Source organism: Panthera uncia, chromosome E3 (assembly GCF_023721935.1).
Source record: "Panthera uncia isolate 11264 chromosome E3, Puncia_PCG_1.0, whole genome shotgun sequence".
Lineage (NCBI taxonomy): Eukaryota > Metazoa > Chordata > Mammalia > Carnivora > Felidae > Panthera > Panthera uncia.
The window spans coordinates 16291543-16304574 of NC_064815.1; the positions used below are offsets into that span (position 1 = coordinate 16291543).

General features: G+C 59.0%; 1 protein-coding gene across 5 annotated transcripts in view; it reads right to left on the reverse strand.

Moving 5' to 3' along the window:
* GSG1L (GSG1 like) overlaps nt 1–13032 on the reverse strand; it is a 206183-nt gene that overhangs the window by 191819 nt on the left and 1332 nt on the right. The window lies entirely within an intron of this gene.

The window sequence follows — 13032 nt, forward strand, 5'->3', positions numbered from 1 at the left end:
TCAGCCTTCGCACCCATCAGCCTTTGCACCCATCAGCCTTCGCTCCCGTCAGCCTTCGCACCCATCAGCCTTTGCTCCCGTCAGCCTTCGCTCCCATCAGCCTTTGCTCCCATCAGCCTTTGCTCCCATCAGCCTTCACTCCCACAGGGAATCCACTTGTTTTCTGAGTCCCAGGGTCATTCTGGCCTCAATCTGGGGCCACATGAGCCGGGATCACCAATAAACCCATTCTTATGGTCTATCCCGCTTCAGATGTCAGCTCTGTGAAGACAAGGCCTTTGTTTAGCGAAGACAGTGGCCTTAGTAGGGGCTCAGCCATCCTCAGTACAATGCACAAATGTACACACAACCTCTCGTCGGTCTTTCTGCCCTAGAATGTGATCTCCAGGAGATTAAAAGCTGCCTCTATCTTGTTACCTGCTATCACCCCTGCAATGATAGACAAAATGTAGCATGTACTAGGTGCTCACAAAAGTCAGTGAAAGCATGAGGCTTCCTTCAGACTAATGCCAACTGTTCACTTCCTACCCACCCCAGGAAATGTGCCTTCTGGGGGGCCGGGGAAGGGCTATTTTTAAATAACCATCCTTCTGACAAATGGAACAGAGGTCATGACGCGGAAGGTCCAGGTCTGCGGATCTTTAAGGGATAATTGAGGACCAGCACCTGGAAGCCAGGGCCAAGGGGAAAAGCCTGGGTCCCGGCGCCAGCTCTGCAAGTGGTGGGCCGTGGTGTCAAGGAGGTCCTTTCCCCGCAGAGACTGAGTGTCCTTGTCCATAAAACAGAGTCGAGGTAGCTCGTGATTCTCAGAGCCGGGGCCGCATGTCACTGGGGCATTTGATATCAGTGAGTGTCAGCAGGGAGAAGTGTTATGAAAAACAAATTAAGCTGAGTGGTAGAAGAGGGGGTTCTGGGAGTGGGGGTCACAGTGGGGGTGATCACACAAAAGGGGACATCTTATTAAAGCAAGGGAGTGGGAATCTGGGAAAGAGTGCTCAGACTGAAGAAACTGTAAGTGCAAAGGCCCTGAGGCAGAGGCATGCCTGGGGAGTGTTTGTGCCAAAGCCCGAAAGAGGAAGCGAGCGAGAATGTAGCAGGACAATAGGAACGACTCATGTCAGGTTCTGCAACCGCTAGGAGCCCTTTGGCTTTACCCAAGTGAGATGAGGCCATTGGAAGGACGTCATCCAAGGTGCAGAGGCCCCCTCAGCAGACTATGGGGGACAAGGAGAGGCTGGAAGACCAGTGAGGGGGGTCCTGGAGTCATCCAGGCGAGGGATGGTGTTGGCTCAGTCATGGTGGCAGAGAGAGGGCAAGAAATGGCTGGACTCTGGATGTGTTTTTAAAAGAAGCCAATAGGATTTGCCGATCGATTGAACGTGTGTGTGTGTGTGTGTGTGTGGTCATTTGTTGAGATGGGGCTGAGAAGGGCAGGGTGAGGGTGCAGTAGCCATTCCTGCGGCCACCAATCTTCCTGGCTCCCCGCTTCCTAGGCCTATGATAAGACTGCAATCCTCCAGCCCCCCGAGGATATTAGATGTGACCATGGGATTTGCTTTGACCAAATGGCAGGTGCCATTTCGAGGCAGAAACCCATCCCCCTCTCTGGCCTCAGCAGCCATGGCAGCCTGGAGGTGGAGCCTCTTTTATCTGGGTCCCCAATGAGGACAGCGTGAAACACACAGCCCGCCCCCCCCCCCAGGTTGTTTGAACCTTCCCAGATTTGCAGGTGGTTATGACAGCATGACCCAGCCCGCCCCCTGCTGGTGAGGGCAGCAAGTGGTTGGTTTGGGGTTTGTTCGTTCCCTTCAAACCTCCAAGTGGAGGCATCTGCCGAGGGGTGATGGCGAGACTTGTGTCCACCCCTCCCAACTGTGCTCTGGAGAGGGTCTCTCTACCTCTGTGCTTCTTCCAGAACCACCCAGAAGAGCTCTCACGAGGCAAGGAGGGGGGTGCGGGGGGGGGGGGACAAGTCTGGCAGCGGGGGGGGGCAGGGGACAGACAGGAGCAGGGAGTTAAGCCTCTCCCTCCCCTTCTCCAGAACTGGACCCCCCAGCAGAGAGCGCAGGGTGGAGAGAGGCCCCGGGGAGAAGGAAGGACAAATGGACACGGACAGAGGGGAGTGCAGGATCCACAAGTGTGTCCCACAGGCGACAGGGCACAGATCCAGCTGGCTTGCTGAGAAGCCGCCTCCCACATCCTGAGTTTCCTAGACTGTGAACGACTGATAAAAATAACGGGACAGTTTGGAGAGGCCCGGGGAGCCGGGATGAGCTGAAGCCCCCCAACACCAAGCTGCCCACTGCCACCAATAGGACACGGGTGGGGGAAGGAGGGAGAGTGGGTGAGGGTCTGGCCCGGCTGCCTTGCCTTCCCCACGCGCCCAGGGCCAAGGGCGGAAGGCCTGGAAGGGCCGCCCCAGGCAGAGCCGCACATTCCGGGGCTCCGGGAAAAGAGCAGAGAAAGGGCCACATGGGCCCCTTCCTGCCTCCCCGGGCTGTCTCAGGCTCCCCTCGGCCTCTCCCCTGCAGCTCCTCAGGCCCGCTCCTCCCTTGTCACGTGGGTTTGTGCATGCATGTCTGTGTCTGCGTGTGCATCTGTGCATGTCCCCGGGTCCGTGTCTCTCTCCCTCTGTGTCCCTTTGTCTCGCTCTGCCTCTCTCCACCCCACTCTACCTTCCTGTCGCCATCCCGGTCCAGTGTCACCGTGGACCCACTCCCTGGAAGGCTGGGACACAGGACAAGGCCCCCACAGCCACGGGCCGTCCCCCCCAGCTCTGCTCCCTGAGGCTGGAGCGCAGACGCAGCCCTCGGGACCCCACCAGCAGGGAAGGGGGCAGGCCCTACATCCTATAACCAACTTATCCAAACAGTCTGGGCAGCTTGGGGCCAGGCCACCTTCCACACGTCGCCAGCATCGCCATCCAATTCTACGGTTCAGCTCCCCTGTTTTTGGAGCCGAGGGACTGTTTGGGGTCAGAGATACCGAGTCAATATCAACCAGGAATCCCTGGAAGGAACCAATCCCAGAGCTTGGTACCATCATTAGCCCCACTTTTCAGAAGCAGAAACTGAGGACCATGCTTCCTCTGAAAACTCGGAAGAGGAAAAACCCCTGCTTGCCACGTTCTAAACCACTGTCTCCACCAGCGTCCCCACCCAAACCACAGGACAGGCCTGGGGAGCCATGGGCGCTCCCCACGGGCGGAGAGGGCGGTCTGGCCGCCTCCGCTCCCCCTGACCCACACACAGCCTGGCCCTCCCGGCAGCCCTCAGTGGTCCGTTTTGGTTTGAGCGCTTCCAAGGCAGCGCACACATTCCCGGGGCGGTGAGACACTGGGTGTCAGCTCTCCGATCCAAAGGGATTTTGCCGCGTCCTCAGGACGGCTGCGATCTGCTCCTGGGACACCGCAGTGGGAAGCTGAGCACTGTCTCTGATCTGCTCTGAGGTGCTCACTTTAGGATGGGACACACACATCGCAGAGACGCACAGAAATAAACGAAAAGGTCATCTCAGCGATGAAGAGAAGAAGCCTCAGGACGAGACAGCAGCCAGGGCCGGGGCTTGATGAAGGCCTGCGGGCAGAGCAGAGACCTAGAGATACAGAGGAAGAGACTTCCAGGTGAGGGAATGGCAAGAGCGAACGCCCTGAGGTGGGAAATCAGCTTGGAGCGGCCAGAAATGCAGGGGGGCAGCGGGCCAGAGCAGGGTGAGGGGAAGGTGGTCCCGGAAGGTAAGAACTGGGGGCCGGCCCCGCCCCACACTCTGCAGAAGCCAGCGCCAGGCCTGCCTCAGTCCCAGATGCTAAATGACAGGGCTGACTCGGAACACGGGTGCCCACACCCGCCGTGCTTCCAAAACCCCTGGGGAGCCGGTTAGAAGTACAGATTCCCGGACCCACGAAGCAAAAAGTCCAAGGGCGAGACCCTGGGCGCCTGCATTTTAACACGTTCCCTAGAAGAAACTGGGGCATAGCAAAGTTGGGGGACACCAGGTGAATCAGAGGGACGGGTCTCGGGGGAAGGACCAAGGGGTGTGTTTAGGGGATGCCTCTCTCTGGGATGCAGGCACGTGGTTTCTGGAGCCCCAGAGCCCCAAACATTTAAGAACCTCTGAACTCAGGGCGCGTGGGTGGCTCAGTCCGTTGAGCACCTGACTCTCGATTTCAGCTCAGGTCACGATCTCACAGTTTGTGAGTTCGAGCCCCGCATCGGGCTGTGTGCTGTCAGCCCGGAGCCTGTTTGGGATCTTCTGTCTTGCTCTCTCTGCCCCTCCCCCTGCTCAAAAATAAATAAACGTCAAAAGAAAGGAAGGAGAAGGACCTCTGAACTCAAGCACAGCTACAGCGTCTTGGCTAAAAGAATGAGGCCAGGCATGAAGGGCACGGCCACAGACTCTCTGGGTTCCCAGATGTACCCTTGCTGCGTAAGCGTGTGAGGAGGGGCATCTCTGTTCTCACCTGACCGGCATCCACCGCCCCTTTCCCTAGGGCCAGCCCCCCGAGTCTGAGGAACGTCTGTGCAACAGTGATCGCTTTCATGGCCCCAACGCGTCACCCTTCCGCGTGTCCGTGCCCTTGGCCGTCACGACTCAGCAGCGCCCCCCACACACCGACTCCGGGCTCAGCCTGGTGACCGGCTTTGGCCAACGGGATGTAAGCAAGCACACGCGATGTGTGCAGAGGCTTGAAAGGCATTCCCGCGGTGTGGCTGGCTCCAGCTTTCACGTCTCGGACGCGACCACGAGAACGCGCCCCAGCGAGCCTGGTGAAGGATGAGAGGCCCAGTGGCCCCCATCATCTGAGCCCACAGCCAAACCACCGTGCAGCAGTGAGCCCAGCCCAGCCGAAATCGCTGAGCTGCAGACTCGAGCTGAGCCAAGTGCCTGCAGCTGTATGTGGCTGAGGTGTGGCCCTTGTTGTTACGCAGCGTTAGGTAGCAAGAGCTAACAGCTACACACCTCTCTCACTCTCAGAGCACGTGGTTTAAGCAAAGCTGTCCTCCTCTCCCGCCCCAGGGGTGTGATCATGTGACTAAGGGTGAGAGTGGAGGGACCAAGGCCTGGCCAACCCACACAGTCCAACCCCTTGGGCCACTCTGATTGGTTCAGGGGTGGGGACATAACCCAGTTGGTCCTCTGAGAACCAGTTCTGGGAGTTCTGTTCGGGAGGGACTTTTCCACGGAAGTTCCTGGAAGGACAAGAGGTTAAGTAAACTCAAAGCTTTCAGGAGAGTCAGCCTGAGAATGAAGCTAACCCAGAGGAGGGCGGAGCCGAGTGCTGGAAAGACACAAATTCTCAACAACCCTGCTTGACCCAGCCACGCTACGGACCTGAGCTCTTCTTACGAGACTTTCTATTTTTTTTTTTTTTGACGTTTATTTATTTTTGAGACAGAGAGAGACAGAGCATGAACGGGGGAGGGTCAGAGAGAGAGGGAGACACAGAATTCGAAACAGGCTCCAGGCTCTGAGCCATCAGCACAGAGCCCGACGCGGGGCTGGAACTCACGGACCGCGAGATCGTGACCTGAGCCGAAGTCGGACGCTCAACCGACTGAGCCACCCAGGAGCCCCACGAGACTTTCTGTTAAGAGGGATCACAGGGGCGCCTGGCTGGTTCAGTTGGTAGAGCATGTGACTCTTGATCTCAGGGTTGTGAGTTTGAGCCCCATGTCTGGTGCAGAGATTTGAAAAAAAAAAAAAATTCAGTGTCTAAGAAAAAGAGACCATAGTTCCCTTGTTTTGCTTACGACCATTTCAAATGAGTTTCTCTTGCTTGCAGTGACTCGAGGATTCCTGGCCAACAGAGTTCACTCCCCTTGGAATGTCTGCCCAAGCCCCATCCGTTCCCCTGGCCCCAAGTTCTGGTTCCCCTGCCCCACAGGACTGGCTGTGTTTCCTACACTCCCCTCCCAGCACACAGCAGACTGGACCAGCCTCGGCCACCTGCACCACGCCGTCCGGTCAGATCCTCAGGACCGAGAACCAACAGGCATGGAATCGAATCATGTCACTGGCAGAGCTCTGATCTAGAATCGCCAACTGGCGAGAGGAGAGTTTCCTCGCCCCCTCAGAAGGGGTTGCTTTGGGGTCCGCAGCGCAGGCCTCTTCTTTTTACTTGAATCGGTTCCCAAATTTTAGCAATCCAGAGATCTCCTATAAAAACCGGGAGTTTTGACAAAATGGACAACGGGGCCCCACGTGGGCCCCCACCCTGCAACGAGAATGGTCATCTGGGGCTCAGCAGCTGCCCCTGTAGCCGAGGGAGATGCCCCCAGCTCCCCACAGCCCCCGCCACTTCCTCTATGGCACTCTTGGGTTTCTGGGTTGGCCCCTGCGGGATTTTTGCCGGTGGGAGGACCCATCAACTCCAGCCTCCAGGAGCCTGGTGGCCCTGGCCCTGACCTGCCAGGCCTGGTGGTTGCATCTCCGCCTGGACAATGCAGGGGGCAGCAGCCCCTACGAAACCCGCCTTTTTCACACCGGGCTTGCGTCAGTTTCGGTCACCTGATACCAGAAGAGCTTAACCGCCAGGGTCCTGCAGGGAACACAGAGGCCCGAGGTCTTAGCATCCCCGAAAGATGGTTCTGAACCTGGTGCCCTGGAATTCAAACAGGGGCGATGACCACACTGAGCCCCTCCGGCTCCTCACGGGGCCCCACGGAGCACTGTTTCCCAGGAGCAGAACAGAAGAGGGGGTGGTGAAGAAAGAGTGTCTGACAAGTCCGTGGGAATGACAGGTACAGAGCACTGGGCCCCTCGCTGCACACAGCAGCTCAGAGAAGTTCCTAGAATCCCAAATGCATTCAGCACATAGTCATTGATCCCTTACTAAGGGCCGGTTCGTCTCAGTCCCAGAATGTGGCGTTCTGTGAAAGGGACCAAGTCCTGCCTCCGTGGAGCTGGCATGTGAGCAGGGGAGAGAGATAATAAAGAAGATAAGTGAGTGTGCTATGTAGTGGGCAAAACAGCAATGACAGCAATGGGGGGGAATAAGGTGGGAGGAAAGAGCAGGGGGCGGGGAGGTCGCAGATTGAGAGGGCGTGGTCAGGGAAGGCCCCGTGGGAAAGAGGCCATTTGGGCCCAGACCCACCTGAGAAGGGAGGGAGCCCTGCATCCATCTGGGAGAAAGAGTCCGCAGGTGGCAGGAACAGCAAGTACAAAGGCCCTGGGGCAGGAGGGTGTTGGCCTGTTCAAGGGCCAGCAAAGAGGCTGTTGCGGTGAGGCAGAGGAGAAAGAGGGTGGAGTCAGAGAGGCGATGTGGGTACATCACGGCCAGCCTCAGGCCCTGGAAGTCGTTGGCCCTGAATCTGAGTGAGACCCACTGCACAGGAGGGCCCTGCCCAGAGTGGGGAGGTGATCTGACTTGCGGCTTCACTCCTGGGTGGAAAGCAGGGGGCCGAGGGGGCAGAAGCAGAGAGCCCGGGGAGGGGCTACTGGCCTAGTCCAGGGGAGGGGAGCCAGGGCACGGGCCACAGGTCCTGATCAGCAGGGGCTGGATTCTGAATGAAGAGCTGGCAGAAGCCACCAGCGGACGAGACGGGGATGTGAGAACCGAGGCTCCGAGGAGGAACCCCAGGCCTGGGGCCTGAGCCCTGGAAGGTGGCGACTCGTGTCCCCGGGGAGGAGGTGGATGGGGTGGGGGGTGGCCCGTGGCACCCCCTCCCCCGGAAGGGGCAGCTCCCACTGCCTTAGGACCCCCGGGCCCTTGTTCACAGACCTGCCAGGCTTTTGAGGAAAGCCATAAATCCAGATGTTTCTGTGAAGCGTCTCAATTTTCAAACGTTGGCAACTCATTCAGAGACTGTAAACACTGCAGGGCCAAACAAAACAGATGGACAGTTCAGATGGGACCCGCGGGCCATGGGTCGGCAGCCTCTGCCACGGGGTCGATCACAGCCAGCGTGGTTATTGAGTGCTTGCTGGGCCCGCGTTATGGGCTTCAACTCCAGCAGGGCTAGAGTGAGGCAGCTATTATAATCCCTGTGTCCCAGCCAAGGAAACCGAGGCCCAACGAAGGCGAACCCCTAACCAAGGCCACGTAGCAGGCGAGTCATGGTGCGGGGGCTGGAGCCCGACTGTCTGTCCCCGAAGCCTGTCATCAAGAGGTGTTCTGTTGCCCTTGATGGATGTTACCAGCCAGACCAAACAAGAAGAAAAGAAAAACACACAAAAAACCCGTCATCTCACGCTCGAGGGAAGAAAAGACCAGAGAGTGAGGGAGTGTGACTTATCCAAGGTCACTCAGCACTGGAGTGACCTCGGGGTCTGGACTCAAACCTGGGGCTTATGACTCCCCGGGCAATGCTTTCTGGGCGAAAGCCAGGTTCTAGAACCTTCTGGCTGGGTGCACATCCCAGCTCTGGTAGCTGCGTGACCTTGAGCAAGTCACCTCATCTCTCTGTGCCCCAGAAAATAGGTGTAACCCTGGCACTAGGTTGTCATCAAGCTGTTATGGAAGTGCAAGGAAATGACACTGGTCTATGGGACCTTTCAAAGTCCATATCTTTGCCCATCAGACGGTCCTAACACAAAGCCCATCCACCTGTTACTCCAACGCACTCCCAGCACTAGAAGCCCGCTCTTGGGGGGCATCATGTCTGTGCTCATACTCGTGAAGGAGGCAGCGACATAACTGAAGGGAGCAGGCAGAAGGGCTGGGGTTTCTGTAGAAAAGGGGAAGCAAGAAAGGCGTAGAAGGTCAGCCAAGGGCTTTCTCCTCCTGAGTAAGAATGGCCTCGCCCCACACGCACTGGGGTGTGTAAAGGGGCGGGGGGCGCCGCGTGTCGTGGGCACCTCAGCGAAAGGGAAGGGGTCCCCGGTTGGCCCCCTGACTCACTGCAGGGTAAGAAGACATTTAGAGCCGAAGAAAGAGCAGCAGCCGTAACAATCGCCACCATTCACCCCACAAACGTTTGCTGAGCACCTGCCAGTGTTCTGAGCACTAAGGGACCCGCGGTGAACGATGCAGAGAAACTCAACCGCCAACTTCTTGGAGCTGGTGGGCACCACTGAGGAGGAGTCGGTGGCGAGGGCTAGAGGAAAACTCAAGCAGGAAACGGGTGGGGGAGATCGATTTTGCACTGGGGGCTCAGAGCGAGCTCAGCACTGACTCGAAGAAGTTTCCAGAACTAGTCTTGCGGCCATCTAGGGGACAAGCATTTCAGGCAGAGGGAAGGACCAGCGCAAAGGGTCTGAGTGTGCCTGGTTTTGAGGGCGGGTGTGACCACAATTGGAGGTGGGGAGCAGGAGAAGAACCCAGAGAAGTAGCACGGCCGGGGACGGGCCACGGGAGGACGTGGCTTTGACTCTAAGTGAGAGTGGAGCTGCCAGAGGGGGCCGCACGAAGGTGGGTGAGGATCTGGCGGTTACTCTGGGGCTGGGGGGAGAGCAGACTGAGGGCCGAGGGGGGTCAACGGGGGAAGCAGGGCGACGGCTGCAGCAGTCCACGGGAGAGACGCGGGGGCTCAGACGGGGTGACGGCACTCCGGAGGTGGCAAGGGGCACTCACACAGCACCTCCCCCGCGCTATTTCACCGAACACCCCCGCCTCCAACAAGCGCTACCTGCCCGGATCCCCAGTCTGCAGGGCAGCAAACTGAGGCTCTTGCCCAAACCACACTGCTAACAGGAAACTCGAGAAACTTCCATCTTTCACAGAAGAGAATGGGCATTTGTCCACCCATCCCAGGGGACAGAGTGGGTCTAGAGGCGAACAACAGCATCCTCCGCCTGTCCCTCCCTCTCTCTGGCCCACCTCCCTCCAGGCATCCTGGCCGGCCGCCCCATTGGTCTTCTGAGTCACCTGCTTCCTCAGGTTCAAGCACGGGCCTGACGAAGTCCAGCCTCACCTGTGCTCTCCCTGCTGGCACAACCACACCCCCCGCCAGCCCATCTCCCTTCCCCTGGTCACTATTGCTTTTCCAGGCCTTTACTCCGCTGCCCCCACCCCCCAGAACGCCTCCAACGGCAACCACCCAGCCCTTCTGAGCATCGATTCCAGAGGAGAAAACCAATTGGCGTGAAGGGCTCGGGGTAATTCTGTGTCAAGGCCACGCTCCCTTTCTGTTTGTTGAAGGAGGTCGATGCTCCTCCTTGGACGGAGAAAAGCTTTCTTTGTGCCCAGTCTGGTGAAATTGTGTCTGTTTAGGACAGGCTGCAGTCTTCTTTGTGAACGCGGTGGATTTTTTTTTCATGTGGGTAAAAGGGCTTATTAGATTTCCCTGCGGCTGCCCAGAGTGGGGAGAGGCTTTTCTGGGCACAGAAAGAAATGATCGAACAGGCGTTGGAGACGAAGGAGCAGTTCGCAGCTGCCTCTCATGGAGAGGTCAGGGTTTTGTGGTTGGTGTTTTCACTGGGGGAAACGTAAAAATGCTGGGAAGGAAAAGAAGGCCTTCCCCATAGTTTGGGGCAGGAGGGAAGGAAGACAGTCCTCAAGGCGATGCCTCGGGGGTGGGGGGGGAGAGGGGGGCAGGATTTTGTTGGGGGGGGGCTTTTGGACGCTTTCTTCCTCTTGGAGCAAAAAGCAAATTAAAAAATGGTCACCGGACGCAGAGGAAAGGTTGTCATGGCAACAAAAGTTTGAGGCCAGGTACTTCCTGACATCCTTTCAAGACCACAGAGGTGGAAAGGCGGGATCAGCCAGGGAAACCATCCAAGCGGCCTCAGACCTCCCACATTTCTCACCGGCGGCGCTGACAGGCTGATAACTATTTTCTGAGCTCTCGGGGAGGAAAATGGTGATTTTCTGGGAGGGGAGATCTCTAGCCAACAGCGATCAAGAGAAAAGAGGAAACTGTGGGTTTGTTTTGTTGACCCCCACAAACGAACCACCCATGTGTTTATAAACAGAGGACTGGGGATGAAGGTCTTAGGCTGAGTGCCCCCCCCCCAAATGATGCCTGTCTCGGACCCCCCAACTGTATCATTCTCTTCCCTTATCGCTTCGCCCTGCTCTCTTTCTGCCCCAGAGAAGGCCATCCAGACCCCCTCGCCAGCTGGGGCGCCTGGACAAAAAAAAAAAAAACTCTCCGAACCCCCAATTCCTCATCTGAAAAGTGGGCCCCCTAAAAGGTGCTGGCAAGGAGTCAACAAGATCTGGCAGGTGAGAAGCTTCCACAGTGCCTGGTGTACTTGAAGGGCTCGATAAATGCAAGCTAACACGACTTTAAATGTTGCTCAACTAATAATTTTTAAAGCTGCTCGGGCTTCAACGTCCTGTGTCAAGCCCTGGATGAAAGACACAGGGAAGTAACGACAAGCGGGGGGGCTGTGACCTTCAGGGAGAGGCCAGGGGAGACCTCAGGGAAGAGGCTCAGCCGGCCACCGAGGGCCAGGACACCCCGCGGAGGCGGGGGCCGGACAACTCCAGAGACACAGCGTGGTATCTTTAAGTACGTGCACAGAGAAGGCACAAGGAGGCTGTGTTTCTGCACAAAGGAGAAACTTGGTGGCAGGCCGAGGTGACAAGCGGGGTTCACCCCAAAAGGCGCAGATGTTCCCCCAGGACAAGGCATTGGGAGGCCTCCGTGGAAGAGGTCAGGGTCGGACTGTCGGAAAGCAAAACAAACAGCGAGCGTCTGGCAAACAGCTAGGTCCACGCAGGTGGTCACAGAAAAGTTCAGCGGGGCACCCCCAGAGGCAGGGCAGAGCAGGCGGCACCCCCAGGAAGCCTCTGGTTTACCCTTCCAGGGTCTCATCCAATGTTAACCCCGCAGAGACATATTGATGGCTTACTATGCACCGGGACACCGCCCAGAAGCTGGGGATGACGGTGAACCAGGCAGCCCAGGCCCTGCCCTCACAGTGACATCCTGTGGAGACAGGGGACGGGCAGCTAGTGACCAGAGGCAGCCTCTGGACGTTTTCAGGTTGTGCCAAGCGCGACGAAGGAGATAAAGGTGGTGATGAGAGGCAGTCAGGAAGACCCTGCCTCCAAAGGGGGTGGGGAGGCCTCCCCTCCACAAGACCCTGCCTGGGAAGGGGCAGGAAATCCCCCCCGGAACTGGGAAGCAGCCAGCAGGGGAGACTGGGGAAGGGGATTCCAGGCGGAGGGAGCAGCCTCTTCGCGCTGATCTGACACCTTCTCTCTGTCCTTTAAGACAACCAGTCAGGCCAATGGCTGATTGGGGCAAACTCCGCCGTCGCCCACCCCATCTACATCTGAGCGCACACATACACCGTCCGCACGCAAGGGCTGTGTATGCACACACTTTTCACCTTGGGGAAAGAGGTCAAGTCACTCCAGACGGTCCCCACGCCCGGACTTAGAGCAACATGGTCTGGGAGGTACCTGCTGGTGTGGCCAAGCACCCCCCCCCCCCACACACACACACACACAGCCTCACGGCGGGTCTCAGGGGCACTCCCTCCGACCTGGCTGCCCCGGGCGGACCCGGGAAGAGGTGCGGTGCGGGGCAAAGGGAGCACTTTGATCTGCCTTCTGAAAAGTCACCCCCCCCCCCCCCCCCCAGTTCTGATCGGAGCCGTCCCGCTTTCCCGCCGCCTCGCCCCCCTCCCGTCGCATCCTCTCCCGGGCGGGGGCAGGGGGGCCAGAACACCAAGGGGGCTCCCCGCCGGGAACCCACCGGGCTCCTCCCGTCCCCCCCCCACCCCCCGACTCTCGTGCTTCCCGAGCCCCGTCTGGGAGAACGACCCCGTCGGCTCCCGGCTCCGGGGATCCGCGGGGAGTGGGGGGCTCACGGCAGCAGTCGGTGCGCCCTCCCCGCGGCGGGCCGGGCCGGGAGGGGGCGGCCGGTGCCCCGCGAACGAAGGCGGGGGAGGGGGCGCGCCCGGAGACGACTTCTGGCGCGGAGGGGAACGCGCGCCCCGCCGACCGGCCACCGCGCTAGGTCCCCGGGAGACGCGCCTCCCCAGGGCGCGGCGACGTCCCCAAAGGCGCCCGGCGCGCTCGGAAAGGGCAGCGGCTGCGCGGGGAGCCCCGGGGTCGGCGGCGCGTCCCGGACGCCCCCCCCCCCACCCGCCCCCCGGGCCCGCCCCCGCGCGCGCTCCCCGCCCCCCGGGCGTGCAGCC